Genomic DNA, 24823 nt, shown 5'->3' on the forward strand with positions numbered 1-24823 from the left:
ACACCAATTGGAGTGCTTGCAGGCCAGTGTTTCCCAATTGTCGGCGTTTATAGTACATTTTTAAAGATTTGCCTTGAGAGAGTCTTTAAACCTCTTTTGTTGACCACCAGCATTACACTTTCCATTTTTCAGTTTGGAATAGAGTAGCTGTTTTGGAAGATGATAATTAGGCATCCAAACAACATGACCAATCCAACAAAGTTGATGTTGAAGAAGCATTGCTTCAACACTTGTTGATTTTTGCTTCTTCCAGTACACTTGCATTAGTTTGCCTCTCTTCCTAAGTGATATGAAATTTTTTTTGGAGACACTGTTGATGGAATCTTTCGAGCAGTTGGAGATGGCGTTTATAAGTGGTCCATGTTTCACAAGTAAGGTTGGTAGTACAATAGCTTTGTAAACAAGCATTTTGGTTTCCCTGCGAATGTCCCAGTTCTCAAATACTCTGCACTTCAATCGGGAGAAAGCTGCACTTGCAAAGCTCAGGCAATGATGGATTTCAGCATCAATGTCGGCTCTTGTGGGAAGATAACTGCCTAGGTAGGAGAAATTACTGGCACTTTCCAACATTACACCACTGTGTTGAATTTGTGGTGCTGTAGAGGGGTTATTTTGTACTTGTTGGTGCAGCACTTTGTTGTTGTTGTTTTTTGATGTTGAGTGATAGGCCAAGCTTTTCATAAGCTTCTGCGAAGATATTTAGGATGGTTTGGAGGACTTCCTCTGAGTGTGCACACATTACATTGTCATCAGCATACTGAAGCTCTATGGTGGAATTTATGGTAACCCTAATCGTTGCTTTCAGCCTACTCAGATTAAAGAGCTTTCCATCTGTTCCATATGTGATTGCTACTCCAGTGGGGAGTTTCCCTTTGACAATGTGTAGGATCATGGCAATGAAGATAATAAAAAGAGTTGGGGCGATAACACAACCCTGTTTAACACCTGATTCCACTGTGAATGGTTCACTTTGAGAGCCATTGTTATCTGCAATTGTTGTTGACATATTATCATGGAGGAGCTGAAGGATGTTGACAACTTTATCTGGGCAGTCAATTTTCAGAAGGACAGTCCACAGGGCATTACGATTTACAGTGTCAAAGGCCTTAGTCAGGTCAAAAAACGCCATATACAGGGTTTGGTTTTGCTCTCTGCATTTTTCTTGAAGCTGTCGAGCAGTGAAAATCATGTCCACTGTCCCCCTAGAAGGTTGAAAACCATTTTGAGATTCAGGAAGGGTAGCCTCGGATATAATTAGGAGACTGTTTGCTAAGATCCTTGCAAAATTTTTGCTGGCTGCAGCCAGTAAAGAGATGCTTCGATAGTTTCCGAGAATTTACTGCAAAGATGCCAGTTCTCAGAATAAGTGCAATGTGTAGTCAAGTTCTGATTCATTTGCTCTTTGTTTCTATTAAAGCATCTAGAACTTTACATATTCTTGACATGAGAAGAAGGATAAAAAATAGTCGCCATTTTACGTGTTAAAAACGCTGTTGGATTGGACCCTTAATTTTATACCAAATCAGACTTTTTTCTTTTTACACTCATAGTACAGCAGCCATAAAATTATGTGAGAAATGAGATTTTAACGAAATACTCCATCTAAAAACCGAAAACACCAGAAGGCATCTGAGATGTGAGAGCACATTCCAAACCCATTTTTTATAAGATGTTTTGTGGTAGCAAAATAAATACATAGCGTAATATCCGGAGGCTACGTCTGTTGCTCTGTAAAATAATACGCTATATAATGGTTTTCAAAGTAGATGCATTTAACATAATAAACTGAACTACAATTTCATGATTAGTTTCAGCCATAGAATTCAGAATAGTAATTTGTGCATATGTATGGTGTATAAACGAACAGAGTAATTTTGAATTGTATGAACAGAATACAAGACTCATTTTCCATAGCCTCTCAAACTATGGAAATTAAATAAGTGTTCCATCTCATAGCCTCTTGATTTCTCTACATGTGTCTGTGTAAATATTAATTGCAATGTGGGAAGGTATCAGCCTGGAGCGAGAGGGTCTCCTGTGGTGGCCAGTCATGTGGATTAGTGAGCCTCCAATTAGAAAGCAAACCTTGAACATCCTGCGAGTCCATTTTCATGGGTACTTTTGCAAAGCATATTTGGCCTAATTTAACACTACGGCAAATAAGCTAAAGCCAATTTATTTATCAATCCATTATGTGTCTGGAACTGCACAGAAGCAGCCACACAGTGAACTTCTGAAACTTAAAAGGAATGCAAGTAGTATTCTTACGCTCGGAAAATTAGCAGAACGGTTGCCCTACTCCATCATCCATGACCAATGAAATTAGAGAGTCATTGGTCTCAGGGAAGAGTATAATGAGGGGAGTGAGGAAGGAAGGCAAGGTAGCAATTTATTCAAATAAAGCCGTTCTACTAATGCCTTGTGTTTCAGAACCACTAACACAACATGATGTATATGTTTAATTTCAAAGGCTACGCAGAAAGAAGACTCCACCAGAGGGAGGGTGATTCGTTTTCTTTCCAGATGCATCTTTCCAGGGTTAAGCCTGTGCTGCAATATGTGCTTGTTGAAGGGCAAGTCTGAAGTACATGTTATATAGACTACACGTGGCAAAGCCCTGAGACAGACCCTTCTCCAAAGGGGTAGCAGCAGTGGGAGGGGGTAGTGGGAAGCAGAGAGATGCTTGACCCTTTCCCAAGCCTCCACTCTGTGCCGCATGTCTCAAGCTGGTCCCCTCACTGCTGGGTTCCACAAGTGAGCCTGGAATCTCGCAAAAACTTAAAAAGCAGCAGCTGAGGGAAGGGAACTGCCGCAGGAAATTGGTAGACAGGGATAGGATGAAAGAACCTGTTTTCCCCCACCATTTCTCTGTCCCAATTCTTCCCACTCTGAAGCTGCCTTTTCTTATAAGGAGGGGCAATTGTGTTTGATTACAATTCAGTGGTTCCCAGCTGGTGGACAGCGGACCCCAAGGGGCCCACATAACCCACCCAGGGGGTCTGCAACACCATTCGCATAACAAAAACAACCATAGAAACTATTAGAATTTTCCGAAGTAGGGGGTCCATGGGTTGGCTTTTGAAAAACAAAGGGGTCCACAGTACTTAGCTAACTGGGAACCACTGGCTTATATGCATTGTTGAACCTTAGAATAATGTTCCCTATAGTAATTTTCACCCCAGCAAAGGGGAATAAGGGTGTGAGTATATTTAGAAAAACGTTTTGGCACGAACTGATCTCAGCACTGTCAAATACATCAGTTGCTTTTCCTGTAGTTGAAATTGAGTTTGGCAGGTGTGTATGACTGCCTATCTCTCCATAGGTTCCCTGTGTCCTCTCCACGGAAGATAATTTGGACAATCAATTAATAAGTCTTATTGGACTATAAAACACCTGGATATAAAAGCACAGAAACAAGCAATGCTACATTGTATGCAGAACCATGTTCTTCACCTCTGGAATTTGCGCATTCCTTGGTCTGCACCCAAGCCTACAGAGGCAGTCGCAGAGGGACTTTTCTCTAGGTAGACATGATCTTGAATAACTCTGCTTAACCAGCTACCACATGTTATGTAGAATATTCAGCACCACAATGGACCTAGTCCCGCTATTAAGTTTTGAAAGGCACATATCTACATTCAGATTATACAACGAGATGCATGTAGAAGCAGGCAATTCCTGAAGGAACCAGCCTATGCATGCTTCCTCCTAAGCATATGAATAAGCACTCTGCCCACTGATGGCCTGCTGTGGAATCAAGGGGAGAGGGGATATAATTTCCTCCCCTCCCTGCTCTCCCCCTTTCACAAAATGCTTAACTTTTCATTAAAGGAGAAAAATCAATTCTAAATATCAAAACCCAGCAGGCAAGCCATCTAAGAGAGCAGCCTCTATCTCTCTGGCTTTGCTCATTCTCCTGCCTAATTAAACAAATGCTCCTGCAGGCTTGGACGTCAGTTGCAACAATGTATTACCTTTAATGCTCTTAGGCACTTGCGCTGCCAAAGGGAACACAGCGGCTCACATGGAGCCCAGATTAGTTCATGTGCTCACACTGCCAGAATTTTAACTTCCTGTCATCTGGAATATTTGACTTTATTGAAATATTTCACCCTCCCCCATAGGATGAACCAGATTTCCCAGCAACCCAAAAGCAGTTACTTTGTCCAAATTACCCAAGTTTAAGGTGCCATGGGTATATAACAAACATGTCTGATTGCAAAATATATCCCGTCAGAATGTATGGTGCTTTACTTGACATATCTCTCAAAGATTCTCACTGAACTGTGATCTCCTTTTCCGCTTGTTATATAACTTACAGTGTTGTAGAGGTGTGTGCGTGTGTTTTAAAGTTCCCAGTAGCTTATCATGACAGCCCTATAGCTACACCCTAAGAGGAGTCCAAAAATGCAAGCAGCTGTATCGACATCTCCCCTTCCCCCTGCCCCCCCAAACACACACCACGAATAGAAGCGGCACATAGCAGAACGACCAGTTTAACAGGTCATTCTATGCATAGTTGCCTAGGATTGTATGACTGCAGTGCTATCCATATTTCTTGGGAATAAGGTCCTTTGAACTTGTTGCTACATTCTTCTGATTGCATAGGTGCAACTTTTAAAACACACTGAGCCTTAACAAAAGGTTTCTTGCCAGTTAAAATGCAGCCTCTTTAGTTTCTCATTGGGAATGCAAAACCAAAACCAAACGGAAAAAAACCTTGCAAAAAAGTTACAGTTTAAACAGCTAGTCTGAGATTGGAATGCAATCAAAGAAAAGGAAAGATGTATCCAACCTCTGCTCATTCCCCTTATTCTCTATGTCCATCTATTGCAAAGAATGGAAAAATATGAATACCTCATTGACTAGCCGGAGCAATAAAAGTCCATCAATTACCCTGGTGTGTCAACAGATCACATCATCATTCCTGCCCTCTCAAGAGCTCTTCCCCACATTCCCTCTCCACTGCACCACAGATAACCTCTCCTTATGAAAAACCTGTCCTCTGTTATATGGGCTGCAACAGCAATGTCTTGGTATGATAAAAGTTAGCAAGGATTGTCATGTTACATTCTTTTCTTGAGAGCGGCTAGAGCCACTAAGATTCTGTGACAAATACTTTGTTTAAAGTAGGCAGCCAAGCCTAATGGCTAATGATAGACCAAGGAAGAACACTAGAAAAACTCTCAGGAAGTAATTTAGCTGCTCTTTAAAAAGAATATACAGAAAGAAATGCTCATGGCATGACCTTGGAGGCAAACGTGTCTGTCTTTGGTGATCACTAATGCCATGTTCTCTCTGAGCAGCTTCTTATATTGATGTGGCAGCAGTCAAATATTACATTTTGAAATCGATTCAGCTAGCCACTACAAGAGGACTCTTGTTTAAACGGAAGGGCACAAAGTCAAAGCTACAATCCTGTGCACGCTGGCTTGGGAGCAGGCTCTGTTGACCCCATTTCTTGTGAGTAAATGTGTGCAGGATTGCACTGTAAATACATCTAAGTTTAGGATTCACTGACATGCTAGTACAATCTGCACCTGGTCCTATGGTGAATGTTCTATCTCCAAGTTCTAGTTCAATATCATATCAACTACACACTAATTTTGCAGCAATATTACTTGTGTCACCTGCACAGGCATTGTGAGGCACATCGTGGCCTCTGCTGTCTTGTCCACTTGAAATAGCAGCATGAGAGCATTTTCTAGGACGCAAGCTCATGAATAAGGACCTTAGACTCTCATTTCAAGAATCAGGCTGGAGCCTTTATCCAGGGGAAATTTACATGTGAAAAATGGCATTCCAGCCTACTCTCTCCAATTCTTATAACTCTTTCCCCTTAATTATTCCTGTACTGTTTTGTGTGTGTCACAGAAGGTGCAGCACTAGAACAAAGAGCATCACAGGAAGAATAAAGGGAAAATTCAAAATTAGATTCAGCATGGGACAACAGCGTAAACCAATCTGAAGGCAGCAATCCCTTGATCCCAAGCACATTTTTGGGAAGCAAGGTTCCTAAATTAGCTTTTAAGCAAATGCACACAGGATTTGGTCATTTGGTCGCAACCTGCAAGCAGTTTTGCAAGTGAACGTGTGGCTGGGGTTAGGGCAATGGTGAAATTGGGGCTGCGTGAGCACACGGGTGGAGCCAATCTGGCATTTCCACCGATGTGTCCATGCAGACCTGACCTTACCAGCACTCTGTGCCACTCCAGTGCCATTCAGGGAAGCTGCAGAAACACCAGTGTTAGAACAGCAGCTCTGCAGCTCCACCCCACCCCACCCCACCCCACCCCACCGGCAGTTACTAGATTGGACAGATCAAATGCTCATCACAGCAGCATCAAATAACAAGCCACGTTACAGCTGAAATGATCCTACTAGGCCCCATAGATAGTTTGGGTGGATATTCAATATTGTCAGAAATGCTACAGAGTTAAAAAGAAAATCAAATATGCATTATAGGCTTTGAATTGCTTTTCTCTAGATGAAAGTTGTATCACTTTAGTCTTTCTAGAATATCAGTGCTATTGAAGTCCCAAAATGTCATATTAAACATGTTGCCCCTGAATTATTTTTTCTTGTCTTTTTTATTTTTTAAAAAAGCCCAGAAGTGATTAGAACTAGAATCATTCCTTTTAAGTATGACATGGAAGATTATGTAAAAATACTGGTAGATCCAGTTTTTCCTCTCCTGCCCTGGCTACCCCCAGCAAGTGATGAACTGGAATTCCCAACTTCAGTTTCCCACAAGACTTTTATTTTTAGATCAGATTGGTACACAAGCCAAGTCAGGGGTCACAGGAATCAGTGGGTGCATGAGAGGCAAAAGCCGTCGGTAAGTACGAGCCAGGATGATGAACCAACCTTTCTTTTGAAGAACAGGGCAGGCACCACATTTAGCATGGCAAATGGCTGGAGTCCCTGGACTGGCAAGTTAATGGGTGTTCCTTTAGTGATTTGGCTAGGTGAGATCTGTCAGCTCTGGCACTGGTGTCTACTTCTAGGCAATGGAAGGATGCATCACAGTAAGGGCTTTATTTGAAACATTTAGGGCTTGTCCACGCTGAGCTTTATTGTGGATTCTCTGCTACTCATGTGTTTATGCTTTCTGTTGTGTCCACATATTATCTACCTCATCAAAATGCCAGTCAAACCACGCACCCCCCATTTAATCCAGAAGTTCATGTTCTAATCCAATAAGGAAAATAAACCCAATTTCAAACTGCAGGCAGTGCAAGTGTGGGCACAGTGTCACACAATGTTTTGGTGGGTGGTTCTTCACTGTCACTTGGTGACAACACAGAGGTGGGCCTTCTCAGTTATAGCACCCAGACTCTGGAATGTCCTCCCTCGGGTAATTCAGGAGATGGAAACAGTAATTACACCTCTTTAAAACTTCTATGCTTACCCAAGCTATTCTGGATGCCAACTCTTCCCTTTTTGTCCGTTTTATTTGTGATAATCATTTCTTCTTCATTTTTATCAAATATTTAGGAAAGTTTTTTAAATGCAGTCCTCCCCCCCAAAAAAAGTTTAGAGTTACTCTCATTCTCCTACTCATAATGAAATACTGCCCCTCAATGAGGCCAAACTTAGATTCACAAAATATTGGTATGCATACCCCTGCATCTCCCCAGAAAAAAGCACTGATTAAATGTTATTCTATTTCTTATTATTTTAATGTAAACTGCTCAGAGATTTTAAAATTTTTTAAGTGGTATGTATAAATAAATAAATAAATAAATAAATAAATAAGTGGTGATGTTCTAGATCAGTGTTCTCTATTGCCACATACCCTTCTGTTTGCTCTTTGCCTGAGCACAACCTGGACATTTTGTTTTTGGTGGTCCAAATGATGATGGTGTGTCAGTTTCCACTAACTCCTGTATGCTGGAGGCATATTTGCTGTACGTATATCAGCCTTTTCATTCTTAAAAGTTTTTTTTAAAAAAATATATATTGAGGTTTTGTGCAATTCTTGCCCAAAAGCTCAGAATTGAAAACACAATGTAAGCAGGAACTAGTAGATATATATCCAGATAGGAATTATGTAAAACCTGATCACTAAGGCTTGCAACATTCTTTTGTGTCCTTTGAGAGTGTCAACAAGCATATACCTAGAGGGGTTCTAGACAACAAGTTTTGGAGAAACTGCTCTGCACACTGTAGTTAGCTGGTTGACCCCCAGGCTGTAACTAAGGCCTAATTTTTTTATTTTCTCAATGCATGCAGCTCAGCATGGCATACATAGCACAAAGTATGTTGGTAGCTCAAAAAGATTATTGAAAATCAACACTAAACTAATACGGTTTGTGATGTTGTGGTGTGCTCCATCCTAAACGCACTTCCTAGGATAGGAAGCATAATACAATCCCTACTGGAAGGATACAACAGGAACTCTTAAATGTATGGGTTCTTAACAGACTATTTACAAATAGCTTTATTGTGCCCAGCTAGTTTCTTTCTTCTCTGCCCAAAAAACTGCCCATTTTGCTCAGCTCTTAAACACACTGTTATTTCCCCACTAAAACCTATAACCAGCACAAGAAATCTTAGGAACACACCAAACACAAATACATGCATCTCCCTCCCTTTGTTTCCAGATACTTTTACACAGAAAATAAATGGTTCACGCATTTTATCGCCTCTGCCAAAGATTAGCTTTCTGGATTTTATAAGGAAGATAAATTAAACCTTGAAACAATTGGAAAGTGGCTACTGCCCACGAACAATGATTTTGAAGCGGGAACTGCCCACACTTCTGTCTATTCTCTTTTATCTAGCCAGTCAATACTTCACATCCAAAGAACAATCTACATGACAGATTACAAATTCTAATGACCCCAAATAGGCAAGAACTCAAAATTGATTCCTAATTATGAGAGTTCAATAAAGGTCACCCTTCTAATAACTTTCTCTGGGCGTGTAGTGGGGAAAAGACATCGGGATGGCAGTCCTTCTTTCGTTTCTACACTGTGGATGCCTGCTGTATGAGTGCTTCTTGAGCCATGAATTAACTGGAGAGGCTGGTGAAATTTGCAAACAAATTTTGTCACTCTTACTTGGTTCGTAACTGGGGGAATGAGTGGCGCACATACATTTTATCTGGGGTGAGTGTGGGAAGCTGCCATCTGATGCCTGGTGGGTGAGATGGCTGCTTCTGCCAATGCTGCTGGAGTTGCGGGCATCTCTTCCTCCAGGTTCCACCAGGCAGTCACAAGCTGGGCTGCCAGGATTCATGACACACAGGACTGTTGCACAGATGTTTAGGCAAGGTGCCACTGCCAGCTCACCAGCCCCGGCACTACAGCTCCCAAGTGGCATTGCAAGAATCCATAGGCACCAAAACATCTGAGCTGGTTTTAGAACTCCTTTGCTTTAAAGAAAAGCAATCTTTCCTACCACCTGCTGATCATTCGGGGAGGATGCTCATTGGTTTGAGGGGGGGGGGCATCACACATCACATCCAGATTCGTGCTGGTGATATTTTTATTTTCTTTTGACTCTTTCCTGGGAAGTGACACTGTGGGGACATACTGATATGTCTCCTTTACCAAATGGACAGAGCCTAATATAGCACGTTGCCTAACAGTTGATTCTGGGAATGGAAATGCTGTGATTTTTCTCAGTGGTGTCTTGCAATTTGGCGTTCCTGTTTTTAAAGTGCTGGGTCCCAGATGGGTTCATGGCACAGTTAAATACTCAAACATTTTCTTATCAGAAAAAAGCCCGACCTTAAATCCCTCAGTTCTCTCTCTCTCTCTCTCTCTCTCTCTCTCTCTCTCTCTCTCCCCCCCCCCCAATCTACTGCTATTGCTGTAAAACCTTTGCTTTCAGCCAATTTACTCCTCTGGAACAGCTCCTGATCAAATAATTGATGATGATTTCCCTGATCAAGTATTTGTTCAACTGGCAGACCTCATAATTCCCACTTCCACAACCCGACACAAGGGCTGGTAGTTCTCTGCCTCGAGAAAGCTTAAATTCTGTGCCAAGATGATGCCAACATGTCACATTATGCAAACTGCTGCTATTTTTATGCAGATGCAGTGCTTTTCCTCTTATTGTGTACATTTGGATTTCGGCTCTATCTCTTTGGAAACAGCCAAATTTAAGGGTTTCTTCAAAAGTGTCTTACTGAAAAGTGTGTGTGTGTGTGTGTGTGTGTGTGTGTGGTAACCTCATTTTGTGATCTTCCCTCTGAGCAGAACATTACTTTCTACAAGGAAATGTAGGAATATTTTTTAATGTTTGAAACAACAAGAGACTATATAAATCAACAGGACATTTTGAATGTATGTTACCTGTTGCACCTGGACATAAGAAAAGTCTAGACAAAAAATCTGTGTCATTGTTATTTGCATTTTTTCCTTTGGTTGAGAGTGAGCAAGGGAGACTCATGGTACCTTTATCCCTCCTACTAATCTCCATTGCTTCTCCTACAGTGACTATTGCTGACCTGAAATACTCACTAAGGAGGCAGCCTCACAGTTTCTCCCTCACTCTTTTCGGTCAGTTGTACAGCACATGCTTTTTGTGCATAAGGTCTGTGGTTCAACTGCTGACATCTCCAGACAGGACTAGGAAAGGCCTTTGTCTGAGACCCTGCAGAATCATAGAAACAGAGAATTGTAGTGTTGGAAGGGCCCACAAGGGTCATCTAAACCAACCGCCTGCAATGGAGGAATATGCGTCTGTACGAAGACAGGAATCGAACCTGCAACCTTGGCGTTATCAGCACCATGCTCTAACCAACTGACCTGAGAGGTGCTGCCAGTCCAATCCAGAGAATACTGAGCTCAAGAGATTGACAGTCTGATTTGGTATAAGGCCATTTCTTTCTCATGTTTCTATTTTTTAAAAAATAATTTTTATTCATTTTCCAAACAAGTTTTATACAGTCAACAAATTATTTTACACTCATGCTTCAATTTTTGACTTCCCTCAGTTTCTCTGTCAATCTTTCGAAAAATTTCTATTTATTGACGCATTTCTAAACATGATATTGCCTTTCCCCACTCCTTTTCCTCTTACTCTCTTTTTTGCAGTATTTCTTACTATTTCACAGAGTCTCTTCAAAACCAACAAGCGTTGTCTGTGTATCACATATATTTTTCAGATATTCTGTAAATTTTCCCCAGTCCTCTTTCTCATGTTTCTAAGACTGTGTACACACCATACATTTAAAGCCCATCTCCCCCCACAACACAAAGTCTTGGGAATGGTGCTCACACATTGCATTATCCATTTAAAAACACAATTATAGGGGTTTCCTTTTAATTCCCAGGCAGTGCTAGGCATTCCCTGCTGGTGCACACTAAAAAGGATGCTGGGGTGCTGCTATCTTGAATTCAGTCTAAGTCAGGTCCCTTTGAAATCACTGCGGCATCTTAGCCATGAATTAGTCATGGGACTTAGTTGCAACTAGCAGCCAGTGTGGCGTAGTGGTTAGAATGTCAGACTAGGAGAGATCCGAGTTCAAATCCCCACTTAGCCATGAAACTCACTGGGTGACCTTGGCACTGCCAGGCACTGCCTCTCAGCCTGAGCTACCTCACAGGGTTGTTGTGAGGATAAGATGGAGAGGAAGAGAAATATGTATGCCACCTCGAGCTTCTTGGACAAAAAAAAAGGGGGGGTATAAATGTAATAAACAAGTAAAACCAACAAATGCTCAGGAATAAGCCCCACTGTGTTCATGAAGAGATTTCCCAGTAAGTTGGTTTAGGATTGCAACCCATTGTTCATAGAATGCTGGAAACAAAAATTCCAGGATGAGGGGGGCGGGGCGGAGGCCGTGCTTGCATTTCGAACTTAAGCTGTGATTTACATGGATAATTCTGCTCCCCAGGCCATTCCATTGTTTCTTTACCCACTTGAGAAGTTTTTAGCTGTTAGCGTTGCTTCCAGCTATAAACCAGCTCATGCAGAATAAACCGCTGGCAGCTGCAATGCTCTCTTAGGCAAAGCTGCCTTTCCTCTGCTGCTGTTCTTCATTCAAGAAGGAAGAAATGGCTTATAAATAAATGATATATACTTCTTTCCTTGCTCCATCCTCCTGAACAAGTCTGTTACGTGGTGCTTCTTTTGACTCATAAATGCTAGTTTTCCACTCCCCCCCACCCCAGCAGACTGCTGTTTTCAGTTTTCTAACATCTCTTGCTATATATAGCTAATTTGTCTAACTGAGAAGGGGGCAAAGAAACCCTTTACTTTCTGTAGGGAATACCAGCAAAGCAGCATATATCTCCATGGAAACATGTTTCTCAATCCATCAACCTCCTGCAGTACCTAAGACATAATCTGCAAGGTGGAGACTACTGTTTAAAATTAACATGGCACATGTCATTTCAGGATTTAATGTCAGTTTTACAGGACTATTAATTAGGTTGCCTTTCCCAGATCATTAAGAAATTCTGTGTTGTTTTTTAAAAAATAAATTTCTCCATAGAAGGAATGTTCTCCCGATTCCCTCATTAAAATGCATCGTTTGACTTTTTGCCTGCAAACATGTCATAAATGGGGGTTTCTATAGTAACACGGGATACTGGCTTAATTTAAAACTGTAATCTTTACACAAGGTTTTTAGCCACCTGTCAGAGGCTCAGGAGCAGAAGAGCAGGGGAGAGAGCAAATAGAGAGCGGAGGAGAGGAATCAGAGGGGAGCGTAGGGGAATATGACAGTGGACCGAGAGATTCCATGAGCTTCTCCAGCGAATCAGAAGATTCCCAGGAGGGGGCGCCTATGGTAAGGGCGAGGCGAATCCCAGAGGGGACGATCCATAAACAGGGAACCAGAGGGGAGTCCCAAAGGAGTAGCGGAGAAGTAGGGCCAGTTCCCCCACCAGAGCACAGTGGGGGAGAAGAGGCATGGGAGTCAGGACCAGCGTCTCCTCCATCGGGGAGTGGGGAGACGGAGGGAAGGGCAGGTCCAGCTAGCCTCCTCGAAAGGGGGAGCAGTGACACAAGTGTAACGGTCAGAAGGAAAGTGGGAGGCTGCGCGCGCGCGCCAAGTTCAAATGTGGAGGAGCGCGGGACAGCAGAAAACCCGGATTGGGAGCCAGGTCCTAAAGCCCGAAAGAGGGGGGAGGAGGAGTCGGGAGAATCAGCGTCAGAAGAATCTCGGAGGGCAGAGACTCCGACTAGCAGAAGGACCCAGAGAAAGAAGGAACAGAGGAAGAGGTGGAGTAAAGCTAGAATCTTAAGCTGGTGTCAGGGGGGCGGAGATTCAGATGGGACTTCTATGATCTGACGGATAGATGTAGCGTTGCGCGCTGCACGTCTGGAAATGAGACTGAACTTCAATAAAGACTTTTGAACTTGAGCAAGAAGCAGCGTTGGTCTTGTGTGAGCTGGGACCTTGGGCAGCGCCGACAGTAAGTCCCATCTCAATCCAATAAACTCTGCGAGCTCACGGAGATAGGCAAAGATGACGACTGAGGAAAAAGTCAAGCAATTGCAGGAAGCGGTGTCAACGCTCTACGCAGAATTAGCTGCGTCTAGGAAAAAAGAAGAAGACACAGCTGCGCTCTGCCAGGATCTGCAAGCCAGGTGGGACAAATGGGGAAAGGAGGGGCAGCTGGGAGCCAAGCCGGAGGGAGTTAGCCTCGGGAAAAGGGGGGCAAGCCTTGTGACCCATTTTGACGGGAACCTGCAGCAGTACCCTAACTTCAGAGCAGAAGTAGTCTTCGCGCTCAATTTGCTTCGGAAAGATTTTAGAGATGAGGAGGAGAAAGTGGGTTTCATAATCACTCATCTGCATGGGGAAGCTAAGTCGTGGCTGCGAACTTTGCTACGCGAAAATGACCCCGCCCTCAAAGATTCAAGCGCTTTTATTGGAGCCATGGACGCTTGCTTTAAATCAACGGTGGATGTGGATGTCGCTAGAAGGGAAATGCATGGATTGCGACAAGGGAGAGCGACGGTGCGCCAGTATCATTCCCGCTTTTTTGGGTTAGTAAATGTGCTGGGCTGGCAGAAGGACTCAGCTGCCGTCAGGGATCTGTTCTGGGAGGGGCTGAATGGAGCCGTTAAAGATGAACTGGCGAGGGGGGAGAGACCCCAAAATACAACAGAAGTAGTCCAAAGGGCGCTTGCAATTGGGGTGCGCCTGGAAGAACGCCCGTGGAGCAGGGAGGAGGGGCGAAGAGCAAACACGTCAGTTAGAACGACTCCCTTCCTACCCAGAGAGACAGAGCGCGCTCAGTCCACGCCTCCTCTCATAAGTGGAGAGGAGCCAATGGAAATCGGAGGTGCAAGGGCTCAGACAGCAAGCAGAGCCCAGACACCAGGAGCAGTCAAGGCGAAGGCTCCTAGAGGGAGCAGGAAGTGTTACATCTGCGACAGTGCACAGCACATGGCGAAAGAGTGTCCCCAGAGGCTCCAGAAGCACACTGCAGCCTCAGCAACTGTTAAAGGAGGAATTCAGCAGGCAGTTGAGCAGCAGGGAAAAGGCGACGCCTGGTTGGAGATGGAGGCTCTGGGGCTCAACCAGGCGAGTCAGTGAAACAGTCCCCAGAGATTTTGCAGCCCACAGACCCCCTCCCACCCAAACCAGTGGTGCAACTCACTGCATCGCTCCAGCTGCCCGATGGGCTCACCCTGGAGGTCCCTATTACCATTGACTCTGGTAGCAACGCAGACTTTGTAGGGTTGGACTTCGTCAAGCAGCATCGCATAGCACTCCTGCCAGCCACGATGCCCCTAAATGTTGTCACGGTAGATGGCAGGAAGATACTGGGAGGAGAGGTGGTACAGCAAACACCGCCGCTGGTGATGCAAATTGGAAACCACCGCGAAGTCATCAGTTTCAACGTCACCCACCTGTCGGACACGCCCATAGTGTTGGGCATGAGTTGGCTGGATAGGCACAGCCCGGCATTAGCGTGGTACCAGCGGCAATTGACCTTCTGCTCTTCCTACTGCGCAGCGCACTGCATCCAGACCTGCCAGGAAGGAGAGGGGCAAGAGGATGCACCGCAGCTACACCTAGGCGTGGTGCAAGCGGTGCCCAACAAGTACAAGGACCTTTTGGAAGTCTTCTGCGAGAAGGAAGCAGACAAGCTGCCTCCCCACAGACCCTACGACTGCAAGATTGACCTCCTGCCAGGGGCGACGCTGCCAACTGGGAAACTGTACTCCATGTCTGAAGACGAAATGCAAGAACTCAGGGAGTTCATAGATCGCAATTTGAAGCGGGGATTCATCCGGGAATCCAAAGCAGTGGGGGGCAGTCCCGTGTTTTTCGTGAAGAAGAGAGACACGCCCGAACGGAGGCTCATAGTGGATTATAGAATCATCAATTCCAGGACAAAGCCCACAGCATTCCCCATGCCCAAAATTGACGACCTGCTCGCGACGGTGAGGAAGGGACGGATCTTCACCAAGTTGGATTTACGAGGGGCCTACAACCTTATACGCATGCGGGAGGGCGACGAGTGGAAGACAGCCATGTTTACGCCTTTAGGAACCTATGAATACAGAGTCATGCCGTTTGGTCTCCAAAATGGCTCCCATTGTTTCCAAGCTTTCATGCACCACGTGCTAGCGGGACTCCTCTACAAGAAGTGCGTCTGCTTTTTAGATGATATCCTGATCTTTTCGGACTCGCAGGAGGCGCACGAGGAGGACGTCAAGGAGGTCCTGCAGAGACTACGGGAGCACAGACTTTACGCCAAACTGGAGAAGTGCCAGTTCGACACGACAGAGGTGGATTTCCTGGGCTACAAGCTGTCCGACAAGGGACTTGCCATGGACAGCGCCAAGGTCCGCTCAGTGTTGGACTGGAAGAGCCCGCGCAACCGGAAGGAGGTCCAGAAGTTCGTCGGTTTCGCCAACTTTTATCGCAAGTTCATCAAGGGGTTCGCGAAGGAGACAGCGGCCATCACGGACACCCTCAGCTCCAAGAAGAAGAAGTTCACCTGGACGGACCAGGCGGAGCAGTCCTTTCGGAGGCTCAAGCGTCTCTTCGCGTCCGAAGAACAGCTGCTACACGTAAACCCCAGCAAACCGATGAGGGTTGAAACGGACGCCTCGGACAGAGCGGTGGGGGCGGTCCTGTTGCAGCAAGATCCGCAAGGGGACTGGAGACCGTGCGCATTCTACTCCAGGAAGCTCAGCACGTCGGAGCAGAACTACACCATCTGGGACAGGGAGTTGCTGGCCATTCATGCAGCTTTCAAGGCGTGGCGGCACTTCCTCGTCGGAGCCAGACACACGGTGCAGGTTCGCACGGACCACAAGAACCTGGAGTACTGGCGCACGGCGAAATTCCTGAACCAGAGACACATCCGCTGGGCGGAGTTCTTTGCAGATTTCGATTTCCGGATAGAATACATCCCGGGAGACAACAACGTCATGGCGGATGCGCTATCCAGGAAGCCGCAGTATCTCGAGGAAGCGGCACCGGCAGCGGCCAAACACATTTTCGCACCAGAGGTGTGGGCGTGCGCTTCAGCCGCAGTGGACCTGGACGCAGTCCGTCGTGCGCTACAGGCGGATTCGTTTGCGCAAACCAAGATGGAGGAGGTGCGAAACGGCACAGCGAGGGACGACGAGTTCCAGATACGCGACGGACTACTCCTCCGCAAAGGGGCTCTCTACGTACCGGGAGAAGACCTTCGCGCGAGAGTCTTGCAGCAGCTGCACGACGCGCCCAGCGCTGGGCACTTCGGCAAGGACAAGACGGCGGAATTAGTCACCAGGGACTTTTGGTGGCCCAAGGTGCGGGGAGAAGTTGCGGATTACGTTTCCAGGTGTGACACCTGCCAAAGGGCCAAGCCAGTACACAGGAAGCCGGCGGGTCTGCTGGAACTGCTGCAGACGCCGCTCGAACCATGGGAGAAAGTGGCCCTGGACTTTGTTACAGATCTGCCCAGTTCGCGCGGCAAAACAGCAGTACTCGTGGTCGTAGACCTCTTCACCAAAATGGCGCATTTCATTCCGTGCGCGAAGGTGGCCACAGCGGAACAGACCGCCAAGCTGTTCATAGACCACGTGTTCAAAGCTCACGGCCTGCCGCGGTCCATCCTGTCCGACCGGGGCCGCCAATTCATCTCGAACTTTTGGCAGAAGCTGCTGGGCATCCTGAACGTCAAGATCAACTTAGCGTCGGCACGACACCCGCAGACCAACGGACAAGCGGAGAGGGTCAACGCCATCATGCAGCAGTACCTGCGATGCTACGCCAATCAACAGCCCTCGACCTGGGTGGACTACCTACCGCTAGCCGAGTTTGCCTACAACAACACGAAGCACGGGTCTACAGGGGTGACACCGTTCTTCGCCAACAATGGGCGCCACCCCAGAACCTTCCCGGGGTTGGAGACCGAGGCAGAGGGGGAGCCACGGGGGGCAGAGCACTTAGCCGCAGAGTTACAGGAGGTCCATGAGCAACTCCGAAGGCACTTGGAACTCGCGAAACACGCCTACAAGATGCAGGCAGACAGGCACAGGAGGGTTGGGGAAGACATACAGGTAGGGGACTGGGTCTGGTTAGCAGCTCAGGCAGTGCCGGCCAGAACGCTAGCTAAGAGGAAGCTAGGACACAAGCAGCTGGGACCTTACCAGGTCGCGGCACAAATCAATCCAGTGGCCTACCGGTTGACACTCCCGGAGGGCTCCAGAATGCACCCAGTCTTTCACAGGTCAGTGCTCACGCCTTACAAGGCGCCCCACAGGTTTCAGGCGCCAGGGACCGCACCAGCTCCACGTAGCCCATCGCCAGCAGGGGAGGGACCACAGAGGGCGACGCCACTCAACGAGGTCACAGAGATTTTGGACTCCAGATGGGGGGAAGAGGGAGTTGAATATCTCCTCGCCAGGGAGGGTACTCCGGCCAGCGCCAACGAGTGGGTGCCGTGCTACGCCGTGGAGGAGCACTATCTCAAAGACGAGTTCCATTCGATCTTCCCACACAGACCCATGCCGGCGGAGTATTTTGACGACTGGCTTTTCACACCCACACTGTCAGCCAGCACGTTCCAAGGTTTCTCCTCAGATGAGGAGCCGACGCCGGGGATGAGCTCCCCGGAGGGGTCGCTCTCGGGGTTTGCCACGGACCGCTCCTATTGGTGGGACACTCAACCAGAAGTGGGGTGGAGCAGGGAACTGCTGAGGGGGCCCTTGCACACAGCCTCACCCGAGGGACCGGGGGGAGAGGAGGACATGGACGTGTGGGGGGAGGATCTTGGTTTTGAGCACGACAGCAGAGAAATGGAAGCAGAGGAAGTCGACGTCGACGAACCCATCGTGGGGGGGCCTGATCCCGCTGGACGGTTGCACACCAGGGAGAGAGAACGGAAGCCAGCACTCACACCCCCAGCGCTGGAGCACCTGGAACCCACACCCGAAGAGGGGGAGGGGGGAAGGGGGGGCTTCGAGGGGGGGATGGATGTCAGAGGCTCAGGAGCAGAAGAGCAGGGGAGAGAGCAAATAGAGAGCGGAGGAGAGGAATCAGAGGGGAGCGTAGGGGAATATGACAGTGGACCGAGAGATTCCATGAGCTTCTCCAGCGAATCAGAAGATTCCCAGGAGGGGGCGCCTATGGTAAGGGCGAGGCGAATCCCAGAGGGGACGATCCATAAACAGGGAACCAGAGGGGAGTCCCAAAGGAGTAGCGGAGAAGTAGGGCCAGTTCCCCCACCAGAGCACAGTGGGGGAGAAGAGGCATGGGAGTCAGGACCAGCGTCTCCTCCATCGGGGAGTGGGGAGACGGAGGGAAGGGCAGGTCCAGCTAGCCTCCTCGAAAGGGGGAGCAGTGACACAAGTGTAACGGTCAGAAGGAAAGTGGGAGGCTGCGCGCGCGCGCCAAGTTCAAATGTGGAGGAGCGCGGGACAGCAGAAAACCCGGATTGGGAGCCAGGTCCTAAAGCCCGAAAGAGGGGGGAGGAGGAGTCGGGAGAATCAGCGTCAGAAGAATCTCGGAGGGCAGAGACTCCGACTAGCAGAAGGACCCAGAGAAAGAAGGAACAGAGGAAGAGGTGGAGTAAAGCTAGAATCTTAAGCTGGTGTCAGGGGGGCGGAGATTCAGATGGGACTTCTATGATCTGACGGATAGATGTAGCGTTGCGCGCTGCACGTCTGGAAATGAGACTGAACTTCAATAAAGACTTTTGAACTTGAGCAAGAAGCAGCGTTGGTCTTGTGTGAGCTGGGACCTTGGGCAGCGCTGACACCACCAAAATGTGATTTTATATATATATATATATAAAGATTTGACCACATTGCAAAACTTTGCCCCATTAGAATGACATTCTGACCTTCCAAAAAATTCCAATAAATAATACAGTAATTCAAGGGGGCAGGGAGGGGGGAGAATTAAACTGTGCTTAATTGAGACTTGTGCTTCCATCACATCAGCTATTTTAATAGCTGCTTCCTTTGAATTTGAAACTTGGGTTGCATAAATTCTGCATATATCACTTGCTAGCAAAGTCATTCTTCTGCTTGAATTATCAAACCAATAATTTAAATTATCACACTTATTTGGGCTTTTTGGGAGGAAGGGTGAGATTTAAATTGTTGTTGTTGCTGCTGTTATTATTTCATAACCAGAAAACAGTAAATTTAAATCAATCTGTCAAGATTTCAATGATCTGGACTTCCGGGTTAGCGCCATCGCCTAATGGCGGATTCCCTCCGAGCTCCGGAGGGAATCGGCTTAGTAGGGGTCAGGTCCTGCCGCGACGGCGACGCGGGGACCCTCAGAAACCACAGGCACTGAAGCCTGTGGACCTGGTGCCTCGGCGGGCACCATTTGCGCCCCCCCGACCCGCAAAGGAGCCTTTTTAAAGGCTCCGGAACGGGGGACGGAGAGCGGTGCGGTGCTGTGAGTCGACTGCTTCCCCTACTGAGTGAAGCCGCAAGCCATGGACGGAGAGCTCTGACTTCTTTCTCTGAACATTTGGACTAAAAGTAACAACCCGTGAGTAATACGGAAATTGGACTTAAAAGGGAATTTTTTTTGGGAATTAGGCACGACCGGGTAAGGTGTAAAGAGGAAGTCTGCCTACCTGCCTTGTAAACATCTTAAAGCAAGGATTTTACAACTAAGGTTGAGAGAATACCTTTCTTTTCTGTGGATAAAAGCCATTAACTCCACGTTTTGGCAATATAAGTGATTGTGCTGGAGGATAAGAGCTAACATTGAGAGCGGAATTCACCCCTCCCCCAAGACCCGGGAGCGATCGGTGAGAGAGCCTGCGGAAGAGACATAAAGACTTTGACAGCTGTCAAACTAGCTGTCAAAGTTGGGGAAAAAGGAGAATTTTGTTTCTGTTGTCTTTGCTGGTTATATTCGTTACAATTTGGTAACAAATTGTTAAAAATAAAGAAGAAAAGGCTAACTTGACTTTTGGGTTGGAACTGGAAGATACTAAGAAACCAGAATCCCTCTAGAGGGGGTTTAGGACATTACAAAAATGGCTGTAAGTGGAAAAACACTGGCTGAACTGGAGAGGACTTTTTTTCTCTTGGGAAAGTTGCAGAAACAGAGTGATGTTTTGGCTACAAATGTTACAATACTGAATGGAACAGTAAATAAAGTTACTGAGCCTGGGAGGGACTTGACTCAAGTCTTTGCAGCTGAACAGGAAATTTTTGCAGTTGAATTAAAATTTTTTGCAACTGAACAAGAAAAGAAATTTGAGAAATCTGAGAATGTGATGAAAGAGGAACATGATGATTTGAAGGAAAAAGAAGGAGAAGCTATAATGCCACAGATGATTGAGGAGAGCCAGAGGCCGGTTAAGATGGATATAAAGGAAAATAAGATCAGGATGATGAAAATCTGGTTTGAATTGAAGAATGGAGAATGGAGAGATCTCCCTATGTGGAGATCTGAAGACCTATGGAATACAAACCTGGCTAAAGTGGAAACTGGAGCCTTTGGGACATTTGGACTTAAGAGAAGTAAGAAACAAGATTTTGGCTCCACTTTTAAATATGGAGGCCTGGCTGGAAGAAACGTGGACCTTACTGGGACAGAGCTTCTTCGAGATTTGGAGTTCAATATAAAGGACTATCAAAAAAACCGGCAGAGAGGAATTGAGAGAGAATTAAGAGCCTCGGACGTGAGGTCGCCAGGCTGACTGCAGATGGACTGATGGACTTTTGTTGGGGTTCGAAACCGGGAAAGGGGGTGGTGGGGCTTTGGGAATCCAAAGGGTGTACAATTATATTCTGTTTCATTTAATTTTGTTTTGCCAATAACATAAAAATGGGGAATTCGGGGAAGGGAATTGGGGCCGACCTTAGAAAAAGATTTTTAAGAATAAGTATTGATGTATAAAGATTGAGGTTTATAAGTTAAAATTGGTTAACTAAAATGAATTAGAGAAAATAAGGTAAAGTTTGGGGACAAGAACTTGCTGAGCTAAAAATTGGAACTGGAATACAAGAAGGGGAGGTGTGGGGAAGTCAAGGAAATTGGTCATTGACAGTAAGAAATGTAAATTTTATGTGTTTTTAAGTGTTTTTTTTGTTTTTTCTTTATTTTTTGAAAATTCCAATAAATATTTATATATATATATATATATATAAAAGATTTCAATGATCTGCTGTCACCAGTTTGGATTATGAAAAGTTAAAGAGATTTTTAAAATGTCTTAAATATATCAATATCTGTCTATCTATATATCCAAGCAAACAACAACAACAACAACAACAACAGCCAGACACAGATAATTAGGCTGGGTGAATCACATCTAAGTTTTGTGTTGGCCCAGCTAGCATGGCCAATGGTCAGGAATTATGGCAGTTGTACCAATAACACCTGGAGACACAATGTTGTCCATATTGGTATCTGCTTGTGATAAAATTCAAGATAAGACTCCTGATTTTAATTTGCTTTCCATCAACTCTTTGATTCTATGTATAAAGTTGGGGTTGTATCCAACACTGTCATCTTGCTGACACAACAGATTCCCACTTTTACAACAGAATTTCCTTCTCCTCTGTTCTCCCCTGCGTCCCCTCAAGATGTATTTCAGAGAGTTAGGGGACTGGAGAAGATTTTGGGGGGAATGTGGGCAGAGGAGAGGAAGGGGAAATTGCATCATGGGAGTGGAACACCATTTGAGCAGCACTGGATCCAACCCTTGATTTTTCTCCATTAGTCAGGGGCATTATCTAGGCATGAGTTATGTTAGAAAATGTGAATGACTTCATACTCCGTCCCTTTCAGTGAGAAGTTCTCCTCTGGTCACATGACATGAAAATGTTATTCGGATAGAATTCAAATATACACATTGGGTTGGATCTAGACTTAATCATGCTTAGACCATGGCAATAAATGAATCTAAGCACGACTAGCTCTGCAGCCAACTCATCAGCTGCCGTTTTAATCATCTTGATATGCTTTCAATGTCACTCTTAGCACTGAAACATGCCAACCAGCCGAATATACTCCTAACTTGAACTGGCATGACAGAAGCAACATAGCAAGGTAGAATCTTGTGATGGGGAAAAGTGTTATTCCAATTCAGGTTATTAAAGTGAATATGGTTTATCATTTTGATAAAATCTGTAATAAATTGCAGTGATGCTTGTTTGTTCTTGCCAGAAGTATTAAATCATGCAGACATGTTTTCTATATGTATTTAAAGTGCAGTGGGAAAACTGCTCTTTAGTCACCAGTTCTTATGAGGAAAATTTTTGCTGCTATCGATTCACGAGTATCTTTCAGCTCATATTATCTCCGAGTCAGAGCTTGCATAATGATTATACTTCTGCACTAATCCACAGTGAGCAGCTGTTCTGCATATCAAAAAGGCTTCTTTCAAAATCATTCCTCCCTGAAACTTTCACCAAGGTACCATATAATTTGTCTTGCTTCATTTATCTTCTGTGACCAAAATCCAATATTTTCGATGTCCCTGTAAAAGTAATAAATTTGGCAAAATTGTAATACATTCAGAATATTGCATGAAAGTTTGCTGTGGCACCACATAGACTTAGCTTGTCAGATTTGGTTGCATGGTGACATTGCAAAGTCAATTCAGAATAAAGGAACAGCTTTGCTTCACTCTGAATGGTGATTGTGGGGAAGGGCTGCCATGCTGTGACTACTTTCCTCCCCACTCTCTACAGCCTTTCGGGGGGGGATCTTCAAGAGGGGGAGGGTGCTTTTTGCAAGGAGTAAAAATGATTGTTAAAAATCACTCTGTGTTCTAGCTCAGTTCCAAAGAGAAGTTAACAGCTTGAACATAACATGCTGAAAGCAAGAGCTCAACGTGTTCAGGCAAAAGCTAATGTTTCAACTGAATTACCTTCTAAATGCCACAATTTAGAGAGTGATTCTGAGATTGTGTGCATCAGTGGAGCTGCATTAACTTCTGTGCAGCTTCAATGGCTTAAGTGGTTTTAGGACTGCTCTTGCCTTGCAAAGAAAAACAAAAAACCTTTGTTAAGTCCTGTCTTTGGGATCTGTTTCCCTCTTTTTGCCTGTGTTGCTATCTTTGAAGCAGCACCTTGCTGATATGAATGATATGAATGCTTGTCTAGCTTCAGTCATTCCATAGTTCTCTCACACATTGCAAATTGGCTTTAACTTAATTCAAAACACTCCTCATTTGAGATTTTGCTCTTCTTGTTTCATACAATAGAGACGCACAGCTCTGTGAGTTCTATCAGTCATCCTGAAATTTTTAGGATGGAATGAAGACAAAAAAGAAGTTCTCACTAAGGCATCCAGCAACTGTGAAACATCTTTTTTTTTTCCTGTGACGCTAACAGCTCTGTGTTTCACTGCAGTGTGGTGAAAAGGGTTGGAAGAATCTGTCAATTTCAGCTCTCTTTGTTTCTCAGTTCTCTACATTTTGCATCAATTTGCGAAAAATCCTCATGAAAATAATCAGCATCCTTTAGTGTGAATTTCTCAAACACATTTTAATATGCCGTTTTAACTAAAGTACACATTTTTGCAAGCACCCTCCCCTAATATAATGCATTTTTGTGTTATTTACATCAATATAATCACTTTTATGCACCCCTCCCCCTAATTATGCATTTTTGTAAATACTGTTTGGTTGGAGAAATGAACAACAAAATTCAGGTAAGTGTGAATTTTGAAAGTTAGATGTGTTTCAGTTCACATATTGCTTCAGCAAGTGTGAATTTGATAGGTTTGCCTTCAAATGAGACTTGAATGGAATTTCTCCCCCATTGTTAGAATGACACATGCGTTAAAGTAATAAAAAATAATATAAACCAAAGTCATTTATAGTGAATTTGAACCAGGTCCCAGAAAAAAGAAGAAGTCCCAGAACATGTATTGTGACTGTTTTGCTCTGGTATTGCAGCTTCATTACAGTGGATTATATCTAATTGTGGTGTCCCAATTGCACAATGGACTTCCACTTGAAGAAGCAGGACTCCCCCTGAAATCCCTGTGCACCCCCTCCTGAGAAGATATGGGGTGCACAGAGACTGCTTGGTGAGGAGAGGAAAGGGAATCCCATCATATTGGATTGCACAATGTTGCACCCCCAGTACAGATACTGGTAGGTATTCTGTGAATGTGTCAGAGTGACTTCACTGCTAACTATTTTGTAGCTACAGCCGGTCTGCCTCCATTTTGGATGAGGAGATTTGACTCCCACATATCTTTGAACTCCAGAACTTTTTATCATTTTAGAATTTAGTCACAGCACACATATAACTGAGAGCAGGACACTAGCCTTGGTGAGGGGGGCTTGATTCATTTAATGGAAGTGAGAGTGAAGTAGAACCTGGATGAAGACTGCCTTCAGAAAGGAATCTTTTCTAAATAATAATAATAATAATAGGCAGAAAAAGCCAAGAAGAAGAACTTCCTATTTGT

The 24823-nt window shown here is 45.2% G+C and overlaps 1 protein-coding gene across 2 annotated transcripts in view; it reads right to left on the reverse strand.

The window, feature by feature from the left end:
• Nucleotides 1-24823, reverse strand: part of KCNJ6 (potassium inwardly rectifying channel subfamily J member 6) — a 118286-nt gene that overhangs the window by 53823 nt on the left and 39640 nt on the right. The window lies entirely within an intron of this gene.

The sequence above is a fragment of the Podarcis raffonei genome, chromosome 4, assembly GCF_027172205.1.
Source record: "Podarcis raffonei isolate rPodRaf1 chromosome 4, rPodRaf1.pri, whole genome shotgun sequence".
NCBI lineage: Eukaryota > Metazoa > Chordata > Lepidosauria > Squamata > Lacertidae > Podarcis > Podarcis raffonei.